This window comes from Phoxinus phoxinus (assembly GCF_949152265.1).
Source record: "Phoxinus phoxinus genome assembly, chromosome: 2".
Taxonomy (NCBI): domain Eukaryota; kingdom Metazoa; phylum Chordata; class Actinopteri; order Cypriniformes; family Leuciscidae; genus Phoxinus; species Phoxinus phoxinus.
The window spans coordinates 32,279,129-32,303,081 of NC_136877.1; the positions used below are offsets into that span (position 1 = coordinate 32,279,129).

At 40.0% G+C, this 23,953-nt stretch overlaps 1 long non-coding RNA gene across 1 annotated transcript in view; it reads right to left on the reverse strand.

Annotated features, from left to right (window-relative positions):
- The window catches only part of LOC306994756, a 43,928-nt gene extending 21,573 nt beyond the window's left edge, over positions 1 to 22,355 (reverse strand). Inside the window, exons 1-3 of the long non-coding RNA XR_013796734.1 lie at positions 22,225 to 22,355; positions 10,398 to 10,432; positions 8,264 to 8,383 (exon numbers count right to left, since the gene is read on the reverse strand). This is a non-coding gene — a long non-coding RNA (uncharacterized lncRNA). The remainder of the gene's footprint in view (positions 1 to 8,263; positions 8,384 to 10,397; positions 10,433 to 22,224) is intronic.
- Positions 22,356 to 23,953: the final 1,598 nt, after the last annotated feature.

Consider the following 23,953-nt stretch of genomic DNA (forward strand, 5'->3'; position numbering starts at 1 on the left):
CATCCTTGCACACACAAAGGCCAGAATACTTCAAACCTCTTTTGATCAGTACAGGTTTGTGTCATCATTTTTTGATGTGTATGAGTGAGTATGATTCCCTGATGGGGCACTTTATTCTCACAGATGCTCTTACTGAGGCCCAGATTTTGTAAACTTGAGAGGAGAAGGCAAGAGAGAAAGAAAGAGTGGGAGAGAGAAAGAGAACCAAAATTGGACAATACAAAATCAATATAAAGTAAAAGACCAAACAAAAAAATAAGAGACTGAAAAGGAGAGCGAAGGGGGAAACCAGCAGGGTCCCTATAGGGTGTGTGACCCATTTGTGAGTGTGCTGAAAAATAGTGAATAGCACTCATGTGACTGAAAGCTGGTGTAATGACTGCTTGCAGTTAACAATATTACTGTATTTCTGTCAGGACCACTATCGTCAAATACGATTGACAATTAGCATACAGTTAGGACTGGCCGTATGGTTCTGTTCTGGGCAAGAACTCCCTGCGCATCCATGCATCCTAGCATGGATAAGAGCAGCAATAAATTCAAGTTTTTAAAGTACAACATAATTCGAGAATATATTTTCGGATTCATATTCTTAGCCATACTGACTGACGAGAGGAGGAGCTGGGGATGGAGGAGGGTAATGAGCTCCTGAGAAACGCGATGGCTCTTGGTAATACTGAAGGAGCTTAATACAGTGATCGGCGTCATATGACGTATGACTGAGTCAGCTGATGCGAGCTTGACTAACGTGACCTACCAGAAATGAAAGCTTTAGTATAAGTTCTGCCGGGAAGACTAAATTTTAACGTCACTTATTACCTTCTCATCTATCCAATCGTGTTCTAATATTGTAGTATAAAGATCTGTATTTACACATGTCTGAGCTCGCAGATGCTGATGCTTTCATTCACCTCCATCCTCCAACCACCAGAATGGTCCCTTCCGATACCTCCAAGGGGGTCGGCTGCGCCCCTGGCTTCGTCTTCAGGCAGGAAATGCTGAGTCCGGACCCTCGGATTGCGAGCACTTTATATCATATCTTGCTTGCTGGGCTGTTAATGAATGTAGAATTGTTACAGTATTTATTCTCCCAAGTCTTTCTGGTAGAACTGATGCTGTGCTTCATTTTTGATCAAATAAATTCAGCCTTGGTGAGCATAAGACAAGAAAATCTATAAAAAAATCTTTCCGACCCCAAACGTTTTAAAGGTGCACGGTGTGTAACCGAAAAATTAGTAACACTTTACAGTGAGGTTCAACTAACATTATTTGCATTATATAATTTAACATTTTATCACATTTTTTTATTGGTCAATGTTTATGTACTTTTCTTCATATATTATACATTTGTCAAATTTTAACGTGCATAAATGAACATTAATATATTATTATGAGCAAACATGAATTAGCAATACAAATATTTATAATTATCATTAATATAGATTAATGAATGCTGTAAAAATGCAGTTAATTTTTAGATCATGATATCTAATGCAATAACTACTGTTAACCAGTTGAACCGTATTGTAAAGTGTTAGCAAAATGTTAAAGGCGTGACACCTTTGATTGCAAAATTCAATAACTGACAGTGCGGACCTGGTAACAGAGTAATGATATTAGATGTTCCAACATAAACAGACAATAAATCATTGCACAGCTCTGACAAGACTGATAAGACCTTTCTATAAGACATCCAAACTCAAGCTGGTTAACAAAAGCAGTGGCCTATTCGGTGGTCCCTGGGGTGAACTTTGACCTGAGGGTGTCTGATGACGATGTTATCTCAAAGGCCAATCGCTTCAGGCCAGTGATGCCCCTATAGGGACCCTCCAGTCAAAGATCAGTTATTCATGTGGATCTCCCATTACACAGACACTCAGACAATATGATACTCTCTTGACCCCTCATCTCCTTCTCCTGTCATATTAGCTTCTTTATGACACATCACTACATTTATACACGGCATTATTATATCTATATCCATGCTTCATTCACATTGGTTATTTAGCTGAGATTCAAGTAAGAAAATAAAATAAATGATTCCCTCTTGCCCTGCAGTGTATCAGGGAATATTTTCATCAGCTATTCCTGGTCCCCCCAGACCTCTCCGTTTTAAACACTTAAGGGCTAAATAAATAATGGCAAAGGCAGTGGGCTCAGTGGAGCAGAGAGAGAGAGGGAGAGAGAGAGAGAAACAGAGGGCCACCAGCAGAGTCCCACAGGCCAAACCCATCCAGGCAGACTTACAGTTTTATAGGCCTGCAATACCCACCAGCCCATGCATTGATACTCTGGAAGAGTCAAAAATGAGAGAATTGAAAGAAGAAAGTGAGATAGATCAGTAATCAAAGCCTCATACACAAGAGCAAACAGGTCTATCCTGTTTCACTTTATGTCTATATGCCTTCATGCAATCCAGTTAGTCCCCGCTTTCACCTTAACATCAACAGTTCATACAGCGGGATTTTGCAAAGTCCAGTTATAGACTTTTTCTCAATTCTAAGAACACAAACAAAAGACTTGTGTTCTCGTGGATCTATCTATCTATCAATCTATCCATCCATCCATCCATCTATCCATCTATCCATCTATCCATCTATCCATCTATCCATCTATCCATCTATCTTTCTATCCTTGAAAGAACAAACTCAGAAGGACACGTGGACACAGAATTGAAATTTAAATGTGCATGATCTTGTTGCTCAACTGACATACCGGTCTCGTATCTCTCAAGGAGGAGCGGAAGCATAAAAGGAGGAGAGACAACATTGGAGATCGAGAAAGGAACAGGCCTGAACTTGTGTTATGTTTTATTTTATTATATGTGACAGCAGTCGTCCGTGAGGGGCTGCTGTCTTTCACTTTGGTGTTTTATTTGTTTTATTTTTGGTATTAAATTGGGTGTTGAATGTTCGCCAGTTCCCGCCTCCTTCTTCCCATAACAACGAACTTCGTTACCGCGATCTTGAGTATTGGAACCCAACCCAGTTTGATGGTTGATGATGTACAAGAACACAAGGACGCAGGATCGCTTAACAACGATCCCACAGAGGCCAACATGATTGTAGCTTGGCTTCGTTCAGCAATTCAACATTATCTAGGTATGTTGTCCAACTTCACAAAACTGGACTGGTACAATTTCAGTCGGACTGGAGCATTTACATGACATTTTAAGAAAGATGAATTATTGCTTTAGTCTGAAATTAAACTTTTAAAGTGCATGTAAATGCCTATTCTTGTCTTGCCTATTTTCCATCTGTCCTTACTACATTAATTTATTCATTCCTCTTCCCTTCTTCCTTCTTTTCTGTCTCCTTCCCATGTCTTTCTCCCCTACCCTACTCCTTAGGAGAGACTTGCCAGCCGGAAAGCCTTATTGAATCATGTAAAACTTTCTCTCCTCTGATTGAATTGCCAAATAAATTGCCTTCGCCCTGTGCGAGCCAAGCTATGTGTAAGAGCTTACAGTGATAACCCATTAAGACTGTATTCATTTAAAGAGCTTTCTTTGAGACGGACATCAATAAAAGGCTTTAAAATAAGCCCTGTTGTGTAAACCAGGCACGTTAAAGAGACGCTAGCAAGGCCCAACATCCTGCACTCTGCAGCACACAGCAGAAAGCTTTACTAACTCTCTTAAAAATAAACGACAGAATGAACTGATATATCACACCATTCCCTGTGAGAGGAGGAGAAATAGAGGCTTCAAATCCTTTCCGAATGACATCTGGACATCAATACACGTTGCCTCCCATTCAGAGTGACAGTAAAAGCTCTATTGATTTTTAGCAGATTAAAAAGACAGCAGGGAGCAATTTAAACTAGACTCACTTTTCAAAGTGTCTTTAGCCACTCCGACTAATGTTATCCCCGCAACATAATCATATCTGAGAATGATACTATTCTGACCAACACAAATACATTCTATATACACCATTATCAAAGTAGTTTGTGAAAACATTTTCTATTTTACATGTTTCAAAACATAAGAGTTTAGGGGGCTTTGAGAGACAGATTGTCACTATAGCATTTCCGCAAATAATGTCAATACCAACTTTACAATCAATAGATGCTTCAGTTTTGGACTCAGCCAAACACAATGTCTTTCCTTAATATCATTACACAATTTAGGAAATTACAGTGGGGGGTAATTTAACTTAATTTCTAATCAATACATTATGTTGCCACCATCATAAACTGTTTTAGTCAATAAGACGGATTAATTTATGACTTTGTATAATCCATTACCTGCGCATCAATACTTTCTACATCAATATAGAACATTGCTTCATCCACAAGAAACAAGAATAAAATCTCATTTTTTCATTATGCAGATATCTATTTCTAGCTAATCTGACCCTTAAAAATGACTTTAATTGTAGCCTGTGCAATAAGGTTAATTCTATTGAATATAGAATGTAAATATTTTAAAAAGTAAATACAAATATTAAATTATATGGTCCCACTTTATAGCCTATTAAGTGTCTTTAACTACTATGCAACATTTAAATGAATCATTTGATACAATGCACTTATTGTGTACATATGTTTTTACATTGTACTTATATATATTTGTTTTTAATTCCTTCATGTAATTACAGCTGTAATTCATTTCTGTAATCACATCTATAATTACACTGTTGACCCATACCCCTTAACCCACCCTTAAACCTAACTATACCATGAAATCTGTCCCAAACCTTACCCGTATTTACCTCAATAGCAGCAACAGGGTTTTGCAATATAACATGAACACAATATTGTACCAGTATACTGTTATTATTATTACAATTAGTATTATTATTTATTGGTTACACTTTATTTTAAGGTGCCCTTATTACAGTGTAATTATACATTTAATTATTGACTAATAATAATGAACTACATATAACGATAGGGTTCGGATTAGGTTTTGTTTTAGTGTGAGTTGCATGTAATTATGCATTATTTACTGTAATTACTACAGTAACGTGTAATTTGCAACAAGGACACCGTAAAATAAAGTGTCAAATTATTATTAATATATTTTTTTTGACTGATGTATATAGTTGAAAATACCTAATATAAAGTGGCACCAATATATTTTAAAATTGGATAAACCTGACTGTACAAAGATCAAAAGATTTAAGAAATGTATGGCTATAAAATCAAAGCAATAGCTTTGCCTGCATATGTTGAAATGTCAAATGTGAAGTGCTGCCGGCCTGAGAGATCAGGGAAAAAAAAAACATATTACATCAGAAAATGAGTTAGTAAACAAACAGAAATCCATCGGGAACAGGCCTCAATAAGCAGCTGTACACACTTAGAAGTGACTGGAGCTGTTCTCTGGGGTTCGTAGAGGTATCCATTTAAATCTAACTCACAAATCCTTTTCTTCATATGCACACTGACACACACACACACACAGTAAGCAAATTAGGAGGATTCTACTTAGAAATCAGTTTCTTTGTACCACAGGGATACAAAAAAAAAAAAAAGTAAAGAATAACAGATTGGGAGAAAGACAAAGATTTTTAAATTGGCAGAAGTGAGAGAAAGCGAGAGGACGTAGATGACAGAGGTGTGAGGAGTGAGGTAAGAGGAGCAGAGAACATGTGATGGGGTCTAAAACATTCTGACAATTAAAACCTACGGCACCGTCCCGGCAGTAAATACAGTGTGCTGAATCAATAGCGGCCAGCCATAAACACAGACACATAAGATACAGCTGCACAAAACGCTATGGATTTCCAATGGGGCATGTGACATCAGCCACTTTCAAATGCAAATATTAACTTATGCACATTGTCCTTCTGGTGGTTGGGCACCTATCGATTGGATAAAACTAACTCTATTGATCACTGAATAGTTAATGGGGATAATTAAATCTATGAAGTACAGTACTTAAGACTGTTTCTGAAGTCCTCACACAGACTCAGGGGACACACAGAGGACTTTCACTTTCACCGTGCCCTCATAGAGTATAAATTAGTGTTAGTACGTATTACAGGATGGCTTATTGGTGCCTGTATATTTTACAACTTATAACCATATTCATTAAGTGATAGAATGTTAGTTTACCAATCTACTTGAACAACCAAAATTTGTTTTTTACCTTTAAAAGTACTAGTAACAACCATAATAATACATAATATAATATGATAATAAAGGTGGTACAACCGCCTGTAGAACCACATAATGAGTGCATCGTAAGTGGCCTGACCATAAAGGCCAATCCTTGTGATGGTGCATCACTGTGATTTTGCCAAGTAAGACATGTTCCTTGATCAACATATTTAGTTGATCCTGGAACAATATTCCTGTCTGAAAATTTGGTCTTAACCAATGTTACCCCAGTTTACAGTTGTAAGTCACTTACAATTAACCAATTGTGTATATAGTGTATACGAAAAATCCTCACATAAAAAATAAGGCTGCCATCCAAGTTTTTTCTTTTTTGAGTCTAGAAAAAAAAGGAACAAAAAATGCCTAATCGACCAGCTTAATTTATGACATTAAGAAGTGCTGGAAACAGGAAAGGTTGCTGTAGGAATAGCATTAGAGGGCAGTGCGCAGTGCGCAGGCCAATGTTAAACAAACTGCCAATCAATATCTCTTTTATTAGTGGTCACAATCAATGCAGGACTGACAGAGCACACCAATTAACACCATTGATCCGAAGGAAAGAGGGAGATGAGGCACATACCGGAGAAGGCTGAGATAGACAATGGCAAACTGACAAAAAGGAAAGAGCCTCTGATTCAGGGGAAATATCACTCTATCCCTCACAGTACGATGGGATTTAAAACACCGGGTTCCCACACCGCGCGCCCCCCTGGGGTGTGGTGTGGAAGACACCGTGACAGAAAGCAGACCTGGACTATCTCCCAAGAGGAAGGGGGGGTTAGGGGGCAGTGGCCCCTGTCTAGCGGCGCTGCCTGCATGTGACGTGGGGTCTGCATTGGGAAAGCTGCTGCTCCTCTCTTCTCATCACACATGGAGCATTCTAATAAGGCCAGACTGCACATTCCCCTCCTCACGCCCTCAACCCCAGGGAACCGTCCAGATAGTCCATACGTATGCGCATGTGTGCACGTGTGTTATTGATTGCAATTCCAAAGATAAAAGACTAATTCCCATAATGAACATCATAGCTCCATGCATTTGCAAACAGCAGCCTTGAGTAGCCATGTTTAAAGTCCTTATCGTCAGTCAACAAGCATTTCAGCTGTGAACTACATTAATACAATCCACGTTGCTTTCCGAAAGTGCTTATCGTAATGTTCCCAGTTTTGTCCAAGTTATCCATACATATCTTTTCCATCCCTTTCCACCGAGTACAAATCTCTTCAGCAGTGTTCTCCTTCCTGTGCCATGTCCTGTTCCCAAGGAGACCGGGTCAGAGGGCCATATGGTGAGTGTCAGCCGTGCTGGCGGCTCTTATGAGGGGTTATCATGGAGCTGAGCTACCTGACCCCTGCGCCCCACTCACACTCAGACAGCAGCAGGAAATGTGACAAGAAGAGCGACCGAGAAAAGAGGAAAAGAGGTGGGGGCTTCCTAAAGGAAGATGGAACTATATTGTGCCTGGTTAACAACCACATTTTTATCTTATTTATTTTTCAGATTTGTTTGTTAGGATGTAACCTTTCCGTAACAGGTTAGCTAAGGCTCCTCTCTTGAAGTACATGATCTGGTTTGGCATAGTGAAACAAAGCGTAAACAGTTTCTGTGCATATCAGCACAAGATTTGGTTGACTATAGGGAAACTTAGTCATCAATATTTTCTTCAAACAGCAAATGTATGCGAGTATGCCCTAGTGAAAAAAGTATACTTTATTGTATTTTAAATATATTCCCTTTTTCAATAGTACATTGCAAATATACTAACAAAATATTGACTATCTTTAAATATATTAAAAGTATATTAGCATCGTGCTTTTACCTATTTTCACAATACAACTTTTAACACACTTTAAAATTATTGTACTTTAGTATATTTTCTCAAAAAATATATATTTTTAAATATACTTGAAGTGAAAATTCAGTGGATTTATTTGCACTATTTAAAAAATGTATTTTAGGCATATTTTAACTGTCTGCTGGAAATGATCATTGTAACAATGCATTGAAAGTATACTTTCAAAATACATTATAGTATACAATAGTATTTTGTACAAAGTATAGCTAAGTTTTATTTGTCTAATAATGTACATTTGTTATTGAAGACAAAGTATGCAGTTAAGCCAAAGGTATTAATGAGCCTATACTTTTTACTCACATATATGATAGCCATGATAGCCTCATGAGAGTGCGCCGACAAGTGCTTCCGGCTCGTGGACCTTTCCTGATCCCATCCCTCCTCTCTCTTCCCCACCTCACTTCCTGTCTAGCTACTGTCCTATCCCAATAAAAGGTGATAACGACAAAAATATAAATACACTCATGGTATATTGCTTGTATGAATTTGTAATGTACTTATACAAATAAAGTACACTTTAATATCACTAATCAAGCATGTAATTAGTCCCTACACAGGCATATACTAAGTATACTTGAAGTTGGTCCAATTTAGTACACAAATAACCTTAAAGTTATGCTTTACTACAATTTAATTACAACTAAAATATATTTAGAACAAAATTAGTTGTTTCAAAATAGCACACTTCAAGTTAATAATTAATCGTTAATCATTAACACACTTGAAGTATACTGATAATTAGTCTGGCTGCAAGTATACTTAGTATATTTATTTTCCACCAGGGGGGCTTCAAATTAAGCCAGGATCAGCCCTTAGTTCAATTAGGACATTTAGGTAAAAATGCCTTGGAATAAAACAGTAGTGGTGTGCATCTTGAGACAAATAATGGCACTGACATATTTTAAGATATGTCTGAGCAAAATTGCTTTCAATTAAAACAGCTCAAACATGCAGTTTAGTCTGGAAATAGCTTAAAGGGTTAGTTCACCCAAAAATGAAAATAATGTCATTAATGACTCACCCTCATGTCGTTCTAAGCCCGTAAGACCTCCGTTCATCTTCGGAACACAGTTTAAGATATTTTAGATTTAGTCCGAGAGCTTTCTGTCCCTCCATTGAAAATGTATATACGGTATACTGTCCATGTCCAGAAAGGTAATAAAAAAATCATCAAAGTAGTCCATGTGACATCAGTGGGTTAGTTAGAAGTTTTTGAAGCATCGAAAATACTTTTTGGTCCAAAAATAACACAAAATAAGACTTTATTCAGCATTGTATTCTCTCCCGGGTCTGTTGTCAATCTGCGTTCAGGACTCCACAGTGACGCTGCTGACGTAAGACGCTGATGACGTGTTATCTGGTGCGCCCGAGCTTCGTTTACAGTCTGAGGGAGACGCACGCTATATTCAAGCTATTCTACATTGTTTGCGTGGATATCATTTTTTTAATGGTGCGTAAATGTGCATGTCGCGGATGAGACACTTTTACAGCGTGCGTTTCCCTCAGTCTATAAATGAAGCTCTGGCGCACCAGATAACACGTCATCAGCGTCTTACGCCATCAGCGTAACTGTGAAGGATTGACAACAGACCCGGGAGAGAATACAATGCTGAATAAAGTCTTATTTTGTGTTATTTTTGGACCAAAAAGTATTTTCGATGCTTCAAAAACTTCTAACTAACCCACTGATGTCACATGGACTACTTTGATGATTTTTTTATTACCTTTCTGGACATGGACAGTATACCGTATATACATTTTCAATGGAGGGACAGAAAGCTCTCGGACTAAATCTAAAATATCTTAAACTGTGTTCCGAAGATGAACGGAGGTCTTACGGGCTTAGAACGACATGAGGGTGAGTCATTAATGACATTATTTTCATTTTTGGGTGAACTAACCCTTTAAGCCTTGTTTGTGAAACTGAGGGAATGTGTCTTTAAATTCTCATATTGCAATGTTTCTCTTAAATGTGACTTATCTCACACCAGTAACTTTTTTTCCTCAATTAATCACAATTAATTTAGTGAATTAATATCTCACAATTTCAGCTTGACTAAATACCTAAATTTTACACCTCACAATGTGACCATTTTTCAGACATTCACTGTTAAATTTGCATATTACACAACTGTACATTTACACATTTGGCTTTTATCCTAGCAACTTACACTGCAGTCAAGGTATAATGTACATTTGATCAGTTCATGCACTCTCTGAGATTCGAACCATGATCTCGGCATTGCTAGTGCCATGCTCTTCTGTTTGAGCTACAGGAATTGAGAAAAACATGCTTTTTCTATTATCATCTCGCAATATGATTGTATTTCTTATATTAAATAAGCTCACAAACATACTTTTTATTTTTACTCTGAGGTGGAAACACGATTCCATATATGACTGCCTTTAAAAAATATATTTTGGGTAAAAATACCTGTCTGGATTGTCCGATGGATGTTCCAAGACTTCCTAAACACAGTAATACAAATGTCACATTGAGCAATGGATTGATGTAATTATACATCAGTATAAAAACATGTTTGGAGAAAGGAAATAAACAGACTGTCTGCTGGAGGTGGATCTGACAGGCCTTGGAGGAGAGTCTGTCAGCAAAGTATTTAAAAAACAACCATGCAGAAAGTGAGAGCTCACAAAAGCTACCAATCATACAGTGAATGACAAGAACCTTAGGAGATGATGGTGTTGCCTTACCACCATCTGTCAAAAGATGCAACGGTCATCATTCTTTATTTCTCTCTCTTCTGTTCTCTCTATTTTTAATTTTTTTTTACCTCTCACCCATTTCAGCCCATGCCTTCAAAATCTAATGAATCTCAGACGGGCATACCAAAGATCGAAAAAAATCCCCAAAACTTGTCTCTGCTGTTTGCCTTGTTCGTGTGGTATGAAAGTTTAACTGAGCCCCTCATTTAGAAGGTGCTTTGATGAATTAAAAAGGATTGAGAGTTTATGCTCTTTCTCTTTCTCTCTTTTTTCTGAGGCTGGATGGGTTTTATGCTATCCACCAAGGTGTAAAATATTCACTGTATGGGACTGAGAGCATTCATTTGGGGTGTCAGTCCGCCAAACAAAGAGCTGCTCAATAATCTGAGATTTGAAACGCAGTCCTCTAAGAAAATCTTTACATCTCTGCAATAGCTCCACTCTTCACTTATTCATCCTCTGCCTGTACTCTGTGGGCCCAAAATGTTACTCCCCAACCAGACAGAGAACCACACACAATACATGCTGCACACCAGATACTGTAGATATAATAGGATTTCAAATTGAATCTCTCCTCACTGCAATCACAAGATGAAACCCTGTGATAAGCAGTGGCAAGAATACCAGAATCAGATCAACAGAGACACTGAGGTGTAATACTCAGTTTTTGAAATGAGAATGCATTTTAAATTCCAATTCAATTTCTGAATTTAAATTGAGGTTAAATTAAACTAATGCAAGAAGAATAAAATGAATTGAATAAAATCATGTAGCCCCATTAAATGTATTTTAAAATCTTCATTTAAAGCAATGGTTCGGAGTAATTTGGTCGAACATTATTAATAAAGTTAGAGCTTATTTCGAGATATCAGCCTAATGGCTTAGTGCAGGCGCTAATGGATCCAAGGTTGTATCTCGTAAATTACCCCACTAATAATACCCGGAATAGTACCAGACTTCTACAGTAGTACAAATAGGTTCTATTTCACTGCTACAGACCGCCAGAGATGGTCGAAAATAGTGGAAGGAGTCGCGTCTCGCGAGCCATATCGAGAATTTTGCATTGATTTGTCACCTGTGACCCTGACCGATGACATGCCGGAAGTATATCCACTCCGTTAATGTCACAGTCGTTCTTTTTGTCATTCTTGCGAAGAGATCTTGATAGAGCGTACACAGCTTTTTTAGTGAGCAACTGCTCCCCGCTACAGCTGTGTCTCGGGAGAAATATTTGGATTATAATTGGACTTATTGGATTATTGACGTGCATCGGACCATATACCCATTGGTTGTCCAGGGTTTGTTTGGAACCGATCGCTACTAGCAGTGTTGAGGTGAGTATTCACGTGAACTCAGTGGTTAACCAGGGTTCTGTCAGACTGTGTGTAGTATTATTTATTGTCTGAAACGACTACTTTATGTGTATGCTTATTGGTTAACCAGAGTGATACACTGACAAGGCTTATCGTGGCAACTGTAACGCCTTTTTATTATAACCCCATTGGTTGACCAGGGTTTTTTTCAACTACTGGTCTGAAGTTATGGCAGATTCATGCTCCCTCTGCTCAGGTCCAATGGATCTCATGGATGCTCATATTCAATGTCCCACTTGCCTAGGCATTGATCACCTCCGAGAAGCTTTAGTAGACCCATGTCCTGAATGTGGTTTGATGTCCTTGGAGATGAGACAACGTCGACTGGATGAATTAGATCCTGAGTTTAAGAATTCTGCTCCGTCGGCAGCGTCACATGTGGGTAGCAAGCGTGTGGCCAGTGGGACTAGAAGGCCTTCAAAGAAGATGCGAACCTCCTTGGAGTCAAGTACGTTGACCCAGCAAGTAGCTGAGCTTGCGAACGCGGTTCAGTGTATTAAAGACTTATTATCTGTACCCCCTACTCGTCAGAATGTGAGTGAGGGGACAGGGGCGGTGTTTTAGCTCCTCCCTTGCCCAGGTGTGAGCTGGCATCCAGTTTTTCAAGGAGAGAACCAGACACTTTATCTATTGTGGCCTCTGACTCAGACAGGGTGGAACAGGATTATTATACACCCATGGAGGAGACGATACCCTCACATTCCCAGTTCTGGCCTTCAGGATGCGCCTTCTTCAGTGGTTTTCTCTCTGCAGGACACACTCAAGATAGTGCTCGCTGAGCAGAATTTGGATCCACCTCCTCCCCTACCAGGCCAGTCAAACCTCTTGCGTCGCTCAGTTTCCCAGCAAGAGGATTTCCTAATACCAAGTTGTCCTGACTTCACAGATGTTGTTTCTTCTGCATTTCGGTCAGCTCCTTTATCCAAACCTGATCGCGTGGCTCGTACAATAGCGACGATGGCTGAAGCCGACGAAAAGGGCCTTGGTAACATGCCTCCAGTTGAGCCATGCATTTCTTCACTGATAGTGTCACCAGATGAGGCTCTTAGACAGAATCTTCGCTGTCCTAACCCAGCTAACCCACCAGATAATACCGCATCAGAGTTACTTGAGGCTTCCTTACAAGCCTTGGGTTCAATCGCTTTCTCTAGCGGAAAGGCTCTTGGGCTTACTACACAGGCTAGGCGGCAGGTTTGGCTAGCACAGTCTAAACTTCCAGAGGCTTGCCGTAGCAATCTTCATCAACTACCACTTGTATCTGGGCAGATTTTTGGTCCAGCCCCTCAAGAAGCTCTTGAGCGCAGAGTTCGTGCAGTGGAGTCTCGGTCCCAGCACTTTGAGCGCAGTGTGAATTATGGACCATCCTCGTATTGAATGCCTGTTCGTCATGCGAATCCACTCCAACACAGGCAGGGACAGTCTTAGAGGTTTGTACAGCAGGCTACTCGACCTGGGTATGACTCGAGAAGGGAAGCATCCCGTGCTCGTAGACCACCTGCTTGCCCTGTGGCGACTTATCATCCAGGGATAAGGAAACCGCTCCCCATCGTCTGTGATGGTCTGGGTCTGTGATGGGACACTTTTCAACCTCTCAACTACAACTTTAGAGAGGGATTACAAACAACAAGTGGCTCCTCGACACACTCGACAAGGGCTACTCTCTTCAGTTCCGTCACAGACCCCAATTATGCACACACACTCGGCCCACAGTGATTTGGGACCCTCGTCAAGCTATTGCTCTATCTCTCGAGGTCCGGAAACTACTGGAAAAACGTGCGGTAGAGCTAGTAAACCCCCAAATCCATCCGAAGGGATTTCATTCAAAGTACTTCCTAATTCGCAAAAAGGACGGAAGTTTCAGGCCAATCTTGGACCTCAGATGCTTGAACAGGAATCTCAAACACCTTTCTTTTCACATGCTGCGTGTCAAAGATGTCCTACAAGCAGTCGAACCCGGCATGTGGTTTACCTCTGTGGATCTGAAGGATGCATATTTCCACATCCCTATTGCACCTCATCACAGAAGGTTTCTTCGGTTCACATTCCAGGGCAAGACATACCAATATCGAGTCCTACCATTTGGCCATATTCACACGGTGTATGCAAGTGGCACTAGAACCTCTACAACGGGAGGGCATGTTGATTCTCCCTTACCTGGACGATTGGCTGCTTTGTGCCAGATCACCTCAGTAAGTAGCCAACAACATACAGCGCCTACTGGAGCATGTTACTGCTTTAGGACTAGGGCTGGGCGATTTTATCGATTCTGCGATATAAATCGATATTTTTTTTCCCAAAAAAGTATCGATTTTTTAGCCGCGAGTATCGATACATACGTCCCATTCAAATCCCCCGTGTTTTCCCCCGTTCGCACTGCAGGAAGAGCGATTTGGTCAGCCAGCCGCTAGTGTTGGTTGGTGTTGGTGTTTACCAAGTCAGAGCGAGGATATTCGCTTAAAAGCAGATGTGTGGGAGCACTTTGGTTTTTTTAAAAAAAAGAAGGAAAGCAACGACTTGGATAAAAGCGTTGCGGTTTGTAAGCTATGTGGCACTAACGCAGGGCTGGCCCTTTCCACACGCTCTCACGCCACACATCCATTTTCTCACGCAGAAAAAAATCGCGGAGCAAAGAGGACACTGACAACGACAGACAAGACAGAGCCGGTTACTTATATATTAAATTAAATTATCAGCTCTCAGATTCTGTCCATTTTATTACGCAATTCAAACAATAATACCGTTTTGGCGCTTGTAAATGCGACGTGACAGATCTCTGTAGCGCCTCAGTTCAAGCGGCACGTGACCCGATCAACTCTAATTCTTCTTTACTATTATAAACCCGAACTTACCGAAATGTATGCCTCGGATCAATCAGTGTTTTTCAACCACGGTAAGAAGTAAATTAAACAGGTAAATGGTAAATATAAATGGATCAGGAAAGCAATTTAATGACCATTTATAGGCTGGAAAAATGAGCTATAGAGTTTTGTTCAATATGTCCACTATATTAGGCTACATATATTTTTACTTATATCATTAAAATATTATAAAGTTGTTATTATAATAAAGAACGCATTATATTTTATTTAAGTTGTTATTTTTAACCTTTAATAAAAATAGCCTAGGGCTCTCTATGTTTACAGCATTAGTGATTTATTTTTTAACATGTATCTAACTAATAATCATCAAAATGAATCGTAATTGTAACCATGCAGCTAAACACTTAAACACTGTAACATGTTGTCAGTAAACTTAATAAAAATAAGTTACCAAATGTTTTGAAAATCACAACTTATTGTGATGCAAGTTTTTTTTCAACTTTTCTCAACACATCTTTGATTAATTTTGTCCAGCATTTATTTGCAAAGCTGTCTGATGTTTTTTGAGTTTTCATTTCAATTAATCCAAGTAAATGAAACACTCACAACACAAGATGTCACCAAAATCACTATGTCCCCTTTAAATCTATCAGAAAATGATGTAAGCGTATCGAATTATATCGAATCGTATCGTTGGCTGAATATCGTGATATATATCGTATCGTGAGCTGAATATCGTGTATCGTATCGTATCGTGAGATTAGTGTATCGCTACAGCCCTATTTAGGACTGAGGGTAAGCCTAGAGAAAAGCTGACTTACTCCATGCCAGTCAATATGCTTTCTGGGATTGCATCTGGACTCCAGAAGTATGCAGGAGGCAGGCTATATGAGGAGCCATAGCGAGGTTCCAGGTTCGGCACAAGCTGCCTTATGTCCACTTCTTACGGCTAGCGGGCCTTCTCACGGCAGCCTCATCGGCCATTCACTTAGGGCTTTTACACCTTCGCCCCTTTCAGCGTTGGTTGATAGCCAGACGGTTGTCAGCAGTTCACAACCGACATACCATTGTTTTGGTGACAACCAGTTGCTCTGTCTCCCTGAGGCTTTGGAGACAGGAACTATTTCTACAAGGGGGTGTACCAATGGGACCACCCCCAGCACGCAGAGAAGTGGTGACAACAGATGCCTCTCTCTCCGGATGGGGAGGGCTGTAGCAACACCAGGGTGTGCAGGGGAGTTGGACCTTGCAGCAGACGACATCTCACATTAACATCCTAGAGCTGTGGGCAGTGCTTTTCACCCTAAGACACTTCAGACTAGAGGTCTTCAGGTGAACCCGTTGACCCGTTGACCCGGGACCCGACCCGGGACCCGTACGGGTTCGGGTCTATATTTTAAATGATCAGCCGGGTCCGGGTCGGGTCGAATCTATTACTTCGGGTCCCGGGTCTGTTTAACATTGTGTGTAATACCCGTGCGAGTCATCAAATCGCAAAAATGCGTCTTGTCACACTCATATTTAATATATTTTAAATCAGTAACATAATCTGAGGTGAACTGTCACATGAATGTTTACTTTGACACTCAAAATAAATTGCGTTAAAAAGCATATTTTAGGTTGATCCATCCAGCTAGCGCGCATTTGCAGTCAAGCGCGTGTCATGTTTCTATGGCAACCAGTTACCAGAGGCAGAGCTTCAGTGAGGGACAGCCAAACCGCGCTTTAGATTTTACAATGTCAATTAATCGTTTTGTTCAATCTTAAAGTTTTAGTGGTCAGATTCAGACTCGATGATGCAGAGCAGAGAGCACGGAGATGATAAATAACGTCAGCGCAGCGGCCATGGCGAACGAGCAATCGTTATAGTTCAAAAAGGCAAACAGCCAAAAGTTATTGTGCGAGTTAGCAGCTAACGTTAACTCGTTTAATTTGTCATCCGTCACCGTGAGTCCGTGACATCATGTGGACTTTTGAAGCTGAAATAACAAGGATTAAGCTTGGACTTGGTGGAATAACGAGAGGAATAACATGGATAACTTTCTTGTCGGAGCCGAAGGATTGTAATGCATCACAGCCAGTCAGGTAACGTAACGTTACAAGGAAAGGATGGAGAGACTACTAACGTTACGCTGCTACGGCTCCTTAAATTAGGTAAGACAAAAAGTTGTAATTTTTCGCAACAGGTTTATTGACTTGTAATAGCAGTTTAAGGTGGAAAATGTGACAATCGGGTCCAGTCGGGTCTGTGTCTTCCCGGCAGTTTCGGGTCCAGTTTACAAAAATAATCGACGGGTCCAGGTAGGGTCTTGTTAGGCATTTATCGGGTCTGCACGGGTCCGGGTCCAGCTTTTGAAATAATAGTCGGGTCCGGGTCGGTTCGGTGTAGCAAATTGCGGGTCCCTTCCGGTTCGGGTAAGAATTTTTGGACCCGTGAAGACCTCTACTTCAGACAGGAGTTATCGGGGAAGCACATCCTGGTACGGATAATCAATCACCAAGGGGGCACGAGGTCTCTACCTTGCCATTGACTTTCACGAGTGCTGCTGTTGTGGGCAAACCAGCACTTCCTGTCGATCAGAGCGGCACACATTCCCAGTCATTGCAATCTCGATCGGGTCCGAAGCCAGGGGACTGGTGTCTGTACAAGGCGGTAGTTCAATCAATTTGGGGACTTTACGGGACCGCAGCTGTCAATCTCTTTGCCAGCAGGAAGACAACACATTGTCCGCTGTGGTTCGTGGAGCAGGAGGAGCAGGGATCACTAGGCCAGGATGCCCTGGCTAACGACTGGCCAGACCTCCTCCTCTATGCTTTCCTTCCAATTCCACTTCTCTGGCCTGTGCTGAAGAGTGTGCAGGTGAGAAGACACAGGCTTATTCTAGTGACACCCTGCTGGCCAGTGAGACCGTGGTTCAGTCTGCTGTTGACGACCGGTCCACCGCAACCATTGCCAGATCGGAAGGACCTACTGTCACAAATGAACGGGCTTTGGGACCCCTCACCGGGCAAATTGAGTCTATGTGTATGGCCCCTGGGGTTTAGCAGGAGCTCTCAGTGTTCCGAAGATGTGAGGATCAACAAGAGCTCCATCAACACGTCGCACTTATGCAAGTACATGGAAGATCTTCGTTTCAATGGTGTACAGATCGGTCTGTTAACCCAGTCACGTGTTCCATCAGTTCAGTGTTGGAATTCTTACTACATTTATTGGACACTTAGCGGTCCCCAAAAACTCTAAAGGCCCTTTCACACCGTAACGAAAAAGCGAAACGAAAAAGCGAATAGTTCGCGTGCGAATAGTTAGTGTCAAAACCTTTCACATCAGCCGCAGCGCGAATTTGCGACGTTCAGAGCTTCAACATTCCAAAACTTTCGCGCCGACAGCTGAGAAAACATGAGCTGCGTCCGAAATCGAATACTTCCATACTATAGTATATAGTATGCGAAAAACAGTACGCAAGCAGAGAAGTATGTCCGAATTCATAGAATTACTTCATCATCATTATCCAGTGAAGACGAGCTTTTCATTTTCTTTTAAAAACAGAAAAGGTTTTGGGTGCACCCAATCTTAAAGAACAGAGAGTCTGAAGGGGAGTAGATGCTAATCTTGCACAGGAGCTAAAACTTTATCATGGCCGGTTCCGCACTTACTTTCGGATTTCTGTGGGACAATTTGAGGAGCTCCTTCAGACAGCATCTGACGAGACAAACCACAAACTTCAGAGAACCAATCGGTCCGAAGCAGCGTATGGCAGTCTGCGGAGGTGAGCTGTCCTCTTAAAATCATCAGGGCTACGTTTACATGCACTCAAATAAACAATCCACTGTATGTGATTGGCTGAAGCCTTTTCTGTTGCCGCAAAAGTAAAAAAAAAATCGACATTGAAGCGGAAAAAAAAAAGTAGTTTTTCCGCCGCAGCACATTCGCGTTCGGTGTGGAAGCACTCATTACACAGCAGCTGATCAAAAAATAAAACCATCGCGCAAATTATTCGTGCGTCAAAATCGCGGCCAGATCGGAACCCCTTGGGGGGGATATCGATTGGTGCTGAAAAATTGGTGGTGGCTTTCCTTAAGGGAGCAGTACATCTTAATCCACCGGCATGGATAATGCATACCCAGTGGAATCTTCAGATGGTGCTTAACAGCCTCCGTTTACCGCCTTATGAACCACTTGAACAAGCTGATATTAAGAGACTTTCGATGAAAGTCACCCAGTCTATAAAGTGTATAACGTCACCCAGAAGAGTAGGTGAGCTCCATGCCCTCTCGGTGAGTCCACAGTGTCTCAGATGGGGGCCGGAGTACAATCAGGTTACACTCTGAACGAATACAGCTTTCCGACCTAAAGTGTTGTCTGATTGCTTTGTGAACCAACCCATTCAGCTTGCGGCGTTTAATCAAGAGGCTTCCCAGACAGCCGTGTGTCCAGTGAGAGCATTGCGACAGTATGTGTTGAAGACTGCTTCATGGCGCACCACTGATCAGCTGTTTGTCCGTTTTGATGCCTGCCAGAGAGGCTCACCCTTGTCGAAGCAAAGGTTGTCTCATTGGGTGGTGGATACCATTGTACAGGCATATGATTCGGCAGGTTAGACAGTTCCAGCATCTACCGATCAGTGGCTGCTTCTTGGGCAGCACTACGTGGGGTGCCCCTTTCTGAAATATGTGCAGCGGCTACATGGACGTCAACTTGCACGTTTATAAGATTCTACAGGATCAATGCGGCCCCTATTCCTTTGGTCAGTTCTGCTGTGTTAGCGGACAGTATCTAGGTGAGCGGCCCTCGTGACTTGGTTGTATTCGTCTTCCACTATGTTTGACCGTCTCTGGCGGTCTGTAACAGTGAAATAGAACGCTGGTTACTGGTGTAACCTTGGTTCTATGAATAGTGGAAGACTGCCAGAGTCTCTGGTCACTCGGACTGAGAGAATGACTGCAGAGAACAACGACTTCTTCCACTATGTTCGACCGTCTCTGGCGGTCTTCCACTATTCATAGAACCAAGGTTACACCAGTAACCAGCGTTCTGTACTCATAAAATGAGGCATTGGAAAGTTTGTAAGTACTTCAGGAGTTTAATTAAATAACATTTGCCTGATGACTTATGTTACCACTAAACCGGACGTCGAGGTCACTTCCGTGATTTGGGAACTGTGATTTAACCACAGATTTACTACAAATACCATGGTTAAACTATGGTTAGTGTAGCAAAATCATGGTTAATTTGTGGTAACCACGGTTTAACTACAATAACCATGTTTTTTTGGTTTTATTTGTTGTAAAATTGCGGTTAATTATCGCAAGAGCAGTATTGCTTGCGTTGGAGCTCTTATAATCAGTGTTTAAAATAGTCAAATAAATGTGCGGTAACTAAAATTTAACAATATTAAACATTTAATTAATCTTAATGGTTGGGTAGGTGAGAATTGTCTAAATAACTTTTTTTCAAATTGGCTTAAAATGTCTTTATATACCAATACATAATTAAAATGTAAGTACTTTGAAAAAGAGAGTATACAAATTGAGTGACTACAGTGTATTTAATCGTCAAAAAACACAGCTTATTAATTCCTACCGGGACGAAACAAGTGATTGGCTTGCGCGACTATCACTCTCTGTCGCCATGACTACCGCCGCTATTACTGGCTCTGCCCACGTGCGCGCAGTCGTGCACCCGTTTATAGGTGGGAGTGAATGGAATTAATGAGCTGTGTTTATTGAAGATTAAATACACTAGAGTCACTCAGTTTTGTATACTCTCTATTTCAGAGTACTTGCATTTTAATTATGTATTGGTATATAAAGACAGTTTAAACAAATTTGAATAAAAGTTTTTTCAGACAATTCTGACCTACCCTACCTTTAAACAGTAACGCGTTTACAGTGCAACTACTTTAATATTGCGAATTTTGGCATACGTGGGAATTATTGTCAATTGTCAATGAAAAATATTTAATACAAATAAATAAAGGTTCAATTTGATCTTATTCATCCAAGTCTCACATGCACTGCAGCATTGTGGTCACAAATTTTGCCAAAACATTATTACACAAAACGAACAATGGCAAATGAGAGAAATATACAATATAACAACACCCTCTGCCGGAAACTAGTTATTTAGTCGATTAAGTTTTAAATATGTATATTTTCTTACACGAACATATCGCTTCACTTCAGAAGGCCTTTATTAACCCCCACAGAGCCGTGGAGCTCTTTAATCATGAATAGATGCGCTTTGATGGACTTTCAAAGACAGACAGCCATTCACTCCCATTATCAAGCTTGGAAAAGCCAAGACATTTTTTTATATAACTCAGATCGTATTCGTCTGAAAGAAGAATGACCTATACACCTAGGATGGCTTCAGGGTGAGTAAATCATGGGCTAATTTTCATTTTTGGGTGAACTATCCCTTTTAAGGCTGTGAATAGGTACCAATATTAAAACTTGTTATGGCCCAGTTCAGGAGTCTCATTTCTAAAACTGTGAGTAGGATCCTTACTAAAACTGTACCTATGTGTGCCCGAAAGCCAAAAATACGCCAGAACCTGCGCAAGATTCCCTTTATAAATCCCAGAAATGTGCGCACATGCGTCTCCTCCCCGAAATAACCATATTTGGAGCTTACAACGCCCAGTTTTACTATGCATATCCTCATCTGCATATCATTGCATATGCATATTCATCCACGTGATACCATGTTAAATGGTACTACAAGACATTAGGAAAATATGAGATATGGATGTGCTGCTACATTAAATTTCTGTAAATCATTTAGTAGCATATCTTTGCCTTGTTTTTGAATAAATAAATCAAATAGTATAAAATACATTTCAGATAATGTTTTTCTCAATCTTTTTCACTGGCTAAATTTTAAAAAGTATTTTTAATTGCTTAATATTTTTAATGGAAACAGATAGGCCTTATTTGTGTGCATTGTTGATCATTATTTGAGCAAAAATATTTTCTCAAACCATGAGTTCACCTATTATCATACACTAAGCAATCCTCACTGTTGTTAAAACGTTAAAACACAGCATGCAACAGGAAAAGTGTTCAAAAGCATCGCATCAGTCTGCAAGCATGTCAAAAAATAAGCCGATCAGATTTCGCTTCCCTTCTAGCGTAGGAACGGTATCTTATTATAATATTACCACCCGCAGGTTACCCACGGCGACGCCATTTAGGTGTAACAAGTTCTAAGGCAATGGCAAAAATTCGAGCAAAGCATGCAAACTGTTCTCACAGACAAGCACAGAACACTATTTGACCAAAAAATGTCACAGCTGTCTTATAAGACATCAGGAAACTCCACAACTACATACATGTATCCACTAACCATTCAGAAACGTCCAGGTGCAGTCTAACAGTTGCAAGTTGCAATCTCTTCCTGAGTCTCTCCGTAAGGCTGCACTCTGCTACAGATTATTTCTGATATTTTGGATGAGTGAGATTTCCATGTTTTGTTATTGTATCCGAAGCAAGATGGGGGAGGAGAGCAGCTCATTTGCATTTAAAGGGACACACACCAAACTGCGAGTTTTTGCTCACACCAAAGAAGGGGCAAATTTGACAAGCTATAATACATTATCTGGGGGGAATTTTGAGCTGACACCATAGATTTATATTAGATCTTGTGAAAAGGGGAATAATGTGTCACCTTTAACTAAATGTGTATATCAGATTTAAAACAGTTTAAAACATTATTTATTTATTTTTTTGTTAAACTGTTATTGTGAACATGCCCTCTGTTTATGAGATTTAAAGTGGTTTTCCTTCATCTGCCTTCAGTCCCTCAAAATGTCCATACGCATGGGTCAGAGTTTGCGTGCAGGTGCGCAATTTTTCACGTCAAGTTTGTTTTTATAAATCATTCACAAGTTATGCATCGTAAGTGGTGTACGCCTCTTTCAGGGCCTGTTTCGTGAGTGCGCAACAAGTGTGAGCAGTCAAATCATTGCTTGATGATCGGAGCGCATAGTGTGATCACATAAATTGTGAAGTTTGGCTTTACATCGCATGCGGTTTACTTGCACAGTGAATTGATATTTAACAAAAACATTGCTGAAATCACACAGTGGCTTAAGAAAGCTACAAAAACATCAAGAATTTGTGCTAAGTTTAACCCCTTATAATGGCCACACAGCCATTACATATTTAAAACAGTAATATCCTATACTAAACCTAAACTAATCTTGACAAACTATAGCCTATATAATTTGAAAGCTTACAATCTCTAGTTTACATATATAATATTACATATTTATTTCAAAATAAATTACAGAGGAGCCGTAATTTATCAATTTGCAACAAGAATATTATCATACTCCTAAGGCGTGTTCAGACCTTTATTTTGACACAGTGATGAACACGAAAAATCATGAAAGAATGGTAGAAACCTCAGTTTGTTTTCACGCCAAGAGTTCAAAAGATAGCATCCATTCAATTATTTTAGAAAAAAAGGTCTGAGTGTTCTTTTTGTGTTTTGAATTCATTTCAAAATCTGTCAAACTTCCAATACTACTTCTGAAAAGGATGTCTACTTCATAAATTGTATGAAAATTGTAAAAAAATAATGGTTCAGATCACTCAAACAACATATGGAAATGGAGGCGCCCTTATATTGGCAGTAATGTCAACTAGTGAAAAAGTTTGGTACTGCACCCAAACAAAATCTTACTGAAAGCTTATTTAGATATCAACCTAAAATTTAAACAAATTTTCAGATTTTTGGCTTTGATTTTTTTGCATTTTTAGAGTTCACCAGGTTTTGAAAATATATATTTTATATAAAATATGAATAATTACATTTTTAACATTGTACATGTTCATAAACTCAAATTTCTATAACTTTTTTCTGTTTAACTTTCTCAATTCATTTAACTTCTACAAAAATCTGCCAAATTTCTTCTTTAAAAAAAGATAAATCTTACATCTATATGCCAAAGCATTCTTGAATTACAACCATTTAAGTTCAGAATGTGCATTTTCATGTCTATTAAAAAAAAGGGGGTGCCGCTTAAGGGGTTAATATTCTTTCGTAATATGCTTTTATTAATTTTTCTTTT